This window comes from Morone saxatilis, unplaced genomic scaffold (assembly GCF_004916995.1).
Source record: "Morone saxatilis isolate NCDOM2014 unplaced genomic scaffold, NCSU_SB_2.0 Contig15, whole genome shotgun sequence".
NCBI lineage: Eukaryota > Metazoa > Chordata > Actinopteri > Moronidae > Morone > Morone saxatilis.
In genome coordinates this window covers 8,627,834-8,633,997 of record NW_023339707.1, presented here as the reverse complement: position 1 = coordinate 8,633,997, position 6,164 = coordinate 8,627,834, and positions in this window count along the sequence as shown.

Genomic DNA, 6,164 nt, shown 5'->3' with positions numbered 1-6,164 from the left:
ATTACTGCACACATTAAAATAATTTTAAATAAGCTATTGAGACCCTAAAAAAATTATTGTAGGGCGCTCAGTTAGCTCAGTCGGTAAGAGGCTGGCGACCCATATACGCCAGCCGGGCCCGGGTTTGAGTCCGACCTGTGGCCCTTTGCTGCATGTCGTCCCCTCTCTTCTCTCTGCCCCCCTTCCTGCTTCTACCCAGCCATCTCTTTCAAATAAAGGTAAAAAAAAATAATAATACTACAAAAAATGATTGTAAATTGTAACTAGATTTTTTCAAATTCAAACAAAATTGGAATCCAATTTTAAAAATCTTCAAGTTAAAGTACTAAACATTCACTGTGGCGCCTCAGTGCACACTCCTATTTATCTGACCGGGTATGCTGTACCAGAGGCAGTTGTCTTGAGTATCCCAACTTCAAGTCTCATTCTCTGCCCACACACGAAACAAGCCTGATTTCCATGGCAACGTTATCCCTATCACAGCTGTACTACAAGCACAGAAGGAGATTACTACGATGCACTGGTGCAGCGTTCTTCACTGGGCTTGGACAGCCCTATAACTTTAACTGTTTCATTTATCGTTTAGGGAAGCAGTTTACATAAAAACAAAACCAAAACCGAACACAAACAGCTCTCTAGCTCTTCCAGTACACCAGTATGGGCATTACATTTCCCAGTCTCCTCCCCAGTCCTAACGGAACAAAGGGTTGTCTCGAGGGTTGACAGGGTTCGGGTGCCACTTGTCGTCTCTCTCTCCACCTCCTGGTCAGCACTCAACCCCACTCTAATTCTGTCAAACAGAAATAGCTTTAGGCCTACATGTTACTCGAACACTCTCTTACTATCCAGGAAGCCCCTGCAGAAAAATTAAAGGGATTTAATATTTATTATATAACATCATGTCTGTGTATTATAACTATCACGAGGTATGTGATAGGGCATAGGGCAGCTACTACTTTTCTGCCTTAAATCCACTCCTGAACCTTGCAGGGAGGAGGGGAGGAATTACATGAGCACAGCTTGTCTCCTCATATTATTAAATTAACTATGGGCTTGAATGCAAAATTAGTTTCTGATGGGTGATCATTTAGTTTGACTGAAACTTTTACAAATGCATTAAAAATAGTTCAGAATAGTTTAGCTGTTCCCTCTACACCAGTTAATTTATCTTATTGACTTTGATCTGCTAAGATAAGGATTTTATGTATTTATACTTTGAAGTTGAAATAGTGTATTTATATAGTTAAAACTAAAATAAACTAAAACTGAGCGACCCACAGTGATTACAGCTCTCCCTGCAGCTGTTTCACAGTGAAGGACATAATCAGCTCTCTTTAATGGAAGGCTTTTATTGTGAAGCAGCTGCAGGAAGTGTTTTGTTTGAATTAACAGCATTGCACACGTGCACCTGCCCTCTGAAAGCTGCTGCTGCACTTACTCTGGCAGCTTTGTGTATTTTTGTATAGCCCTTCATCACAAAGCATGTCTTAAAACACAGAGTATAGGCATCACTTGATTAAACTATTCAATAATCAGCTGCAAAATAATAGTAGTTAATTACATATGTAGGCCAACACACTGTGACACACACTATGAATGTGGCCCTGAATGAATAAATACATTGATCAAATTTGTTTTCTCTGTTTTGTTAGGTGTTCATGTAATTATTTACTCTTCCATGTGCATTGTAACTACTGTGTGTATTTGTGTGTGTGTGTGTGTGTGTGTGTGTTAATCCACTATGTAAGATCAAGTGCTATTTGTTGTCTCCATTGTCCTACAGTAATCTCCATTCTTCAGACCAAGCCCTGTTGATTATCAGCCTTACTCCCAGGTCACAGTCTGAAGGCAGCTGACTGAACTTCGCACAGATACACACACACATATGCACACACACTTTGTCAGCTGTTCACTAAGAAGAGGTGCGGATATTTCAGACCTATGTAAACAACAGGAGGATGAAGCAAGAATGTTAAATTGGACGGAGGCAGGTGTGTGTTCATGTGTGCTTTGTGTGGGCTCTTATCAGCGTGAAACAGCTCTGAGTCATAGCACTTGTTGACCTTAACAGGTCATCACCCAGCTTCTGTAATGGCACACTACTCAGCGTACACCAGTTAACAATTAGGAATCAGACAAAGACACAGCCATTGCAGAAAAATCAATATTTACACGGCAGCTGAGTTGCTCATCCGAAGCATTTGGGCTATTCAGTATAAAAGGACCATAGCAGTGATTTGGCATGTTTTGGCCCATTTACTAAGAATCAGGAATAATGTACATTACAGCTGAATATTTGCTGCAAAGCATACTGAAAAGGAAGGAACAGCAGGAAAATCAAATGGCTGACTCTTGCATGACTTGTGTAATCCATCACTGTGAGTTATAATTACTTGGAAGTAAGACAGTGCAGTGCTTTCTAAATCAGTCTGAACTTCAACTCCATTACTGCACAACAACAACGTAACGACACCAACAAGAGTCTACAGCCATGCTAGTTGTTCTGTGAGGCTGTAGCTCAGGCACACTGGTGCTTTGAGCCAAAAGATAATGTCAGCATGCTAACATGTTCACTATAACAGTGCTAACATGCTGATGTTTAGTAGGTATAATGTGCTCACCATCTTAGTTTAACGTGTTAGCATGCTAACATCTGAGGCTGATGGGAATGTCATTAGTTTTTTATCTATATACCAAAGTACTGGACAAATTAAAATTTTTATCTAAAGATGGCAGTAGAAAAGGCATTACCAATATCATATCATCAGCTATTCATCCTGAGGGGAACATGAATGTGTGTACCAAAGTTCAATAGCTGTTCTGATATTTCACTAAAAAACACAAATTTAAACCTCATAGATAAAAAAGTCAGTGAATTACCTAAATTAGTTCATCCTCATCAATCATGAATGTTTTATCTATCTTATACTTGTTGAGATATTTCAGTCTGGACCAAAGTTGGGTAGCCTAACATTGCCATCTCTAGAGCCATGGCATGGTTAAAAATGTGCACAGCTGATGTTCCTTGTGATGGATTATACAACTCAAGCAAGTTTAAAGAGACTGCAAATTAAATTTTATACTTAACAGAAATAAATGAAAGCCAGCGGCTGCCTGAAAAGAAGAACATATTAAATTAGACTGTGTGCAATGATGAGCAGTCATGTAGTCATGGAGGTAAAACTTACAGAACTAACTGGTGGTAGCTGTGGTGTGTTTTTTTTTTATTTTGTTTTTATTTTTTAGAATCGCTGCTGTTTAAGTAGACATCCTAACTGTGGCTGTGTCTAAGTCGCCATTGCCAGGAGCGCTTATAATCCCTGTGTGAAACTGTCTGTCTGGTTGGCTTGCTGCCTTTCAGAAGTGTGTGTGTACTACTGCAGGTCTCTCTGCTCGTGTGTGTGGGTGTGAAGTCTGTGTGCGTGTGTTACTGTTGTCGTCTTTCAGTGCGTATGAATGTGTCTGTGTGAGTCTTTGTGCCGCTGTCCATGTGCACTTTGCGTCCTTTAAATCAACAAGAGAAGTGCTTAGCTTAATGGGCCTTAAAACCTGCCAACTCACTAACCTTTTGCATTGAGGGAGACAGACAGAGAGATGCACACGGAGAGAGAGAGAGAGTGAGAGAGAGAGAGATTTTTTGGTGTGGGAGAGACAGAGACAGAGAGAGAAAGGGAGAGAAAAGTGAGATACGTAGGAGAGTGAAAGGTGTTTCTGCGAGAGAGAAAGTGGAGGTGAGAAAGTGAAATAATGTGTAAGCACAATAAATAGATGTGTGTGGAAATGTCCAAATTCATGGACCTGTTTCCATTACGAGACACATTGTTACCATGGAAACATGCTGATGATGCAGCAGGGACATACAGTGTGACTGAGGAGTTTCATCTTTCAGATGACAGTTTTGTTGTGCCCCTATAAAATATATTTTTTGGCAACATCTTAGTTGTTTAAGTCGTCAGTGCTTTGGTGTTTCTGCACTGCATTTCCCAGAGATCATCAGTCAATCAAACAGTGCTGGTAATACTGTGACATATTTTACCCTTAATTGTGTTCTGATGGGTTTCTTTGTAAGCAGTTCTTCTTTTTATTCCAAACTACTTATGTAAAATGCATCACTTTCTCTGCTGTGTTTATGAGGGTCACCTGAATGCATCATAATGTGGTCCAAGGCATAAGGGCTATAATTTCATACAGGTCTCCTCCACCCACACCCCTCCATAAAAGGACAGTGTTTCACAATGCTGATAGAGGAAAACCTTGCTTACAAAATGACAGTTCTTGTATGAGGTTTGAATGGGTTTTTTCTGTGAATGCTACAGTATGACCATAAAACTCAAATAAATAAATCAAGAAAAAACTTAGTGAACAGATGTACCCTCTGACTTTAAGATACATATATCTTAAAGTAGAATGACAATGTATTACATAACAGAATATATTAAATTGCAAATATATGTATATCTTTACCCTTAGGACTAAAAATTATGGCATATAGACCTTGTATTTGAATCTTGAGTCTCAGTAACCTGGAACAAGCCAATATGATATTAAAGCTCCTACTCAGAAAATGGAATATGACACACATATATTTATATTTACTCCACCCACTCATGAAATTCACTTCGTTCCTTGCATGTAGATTTCAGATCTGATAAATTCATCATTTATCTCTCCTCCCTTTGGCTCCCTCTCATGTCTATGTCATTATTATAACTGGATTTATGAATTCAGCCATGCTGCTGCTTTTTTTTGCTACGTCACAAAGCTTTATTACACACATAAAGACTGGAATAACATGCAAACAAACAGATACACACAAATGTATTTTACCTGGCTGCATTGGCTCACAAACACCCAGAAATAAGCTCTACATATACCAGCCAGTGTGTGTGTGTGCAGCAGTGCATATTACCAGATAATTCCTTATTATGATATTGTCACTGAACTGACAATCAATCAATCAATTAAAAAAGAAAAATTAATAATGTCATTTTTTTATGCATCCAAATTGTTTTTGTTAGCAAAACAAATCAATATTTTGCTCTCATTTGTCAACCAGCTGAGGAGATTTAACATTAAGTGTAGGGTCTTACAGTCAGTACATCCTTCAGAGGTGAAGGGATGTCATATACCATATATCAGCTTGCAGGGGACCTGTCCTGAAAGTTTTTACAACAGGACTGGATTAGCATAGAAACTGTGTGTGTTGTGGCAGAGTGTGAGTGTGTCATTATACATAACATGCATTCTTTATGTAGAGGCCTGATTTCACTGAAAGTCAGCAGAAGACATGAGGTTGTGGATCTGATCAAAGTAAAGTCAATGATACTTTTCTGCTTGCTTTGACAAAAAAAGAAACCAGTTGCCATGCCAACTATTGTGGTAACCAGGGAAATGATTTCTTTGTTGTTGTGCTTTATACCTGTTTGCCTCATTGCCTCTTATTTTGGCAAACCCCCATACACATTGTTTGTCCCACAGTGAATTTCTTTGGTAAAGGTTAGCTAAACTTGAACATTAATAACTTATTTTTTCTTTCTTTTATGTTTTCCCTCTCCCCCTTCCTTCTATTCTTCCTTCCTTTCCCTCTATACAGGAAACAGTAGAATATGCCTTCCTGATCATTTTCACTATAGAGACATTTCTGAAGATTATTGCCTACGGCTTGGTCATGCATCAAAATTCCTACGTCAGAAACGGCTGGAACATGCTGGACTTTGTCATCGTCATAGTGGGGTGAGTTTATAGGTAGCACATAATATGTACAAACACACACATTCAAAGGCATACACACACAGATACACAGATTATTTCTTACATAAGCTCGAGCTTAAACAATACAAACTTACAACAATCGCTTATGCCAGTGGTTCTCAACCTGGGGGTCGGGGGGGTCAAGAGATAATTTCGAGTGGACACCAAATGGTTGTGGAGAGAAAAATATAATATTGTGTGGCAAGCAGTGCAGAATGAGACACAACGCAGGGGACAAGAACTCAAAAACAGTATATACTAAAGACTAAAACCCTATTAATTTGAAAGTACCAAAGAAGGTTTTTGTTTCTGTTCAGTTTGAAGTGTGTTACGATTATCTGCGATAAAATTACTGGTTTTGTCAACGGAGTCTGGTCGACCGTAGCGCCCATTGTTATGGTCTGAGATGCTGG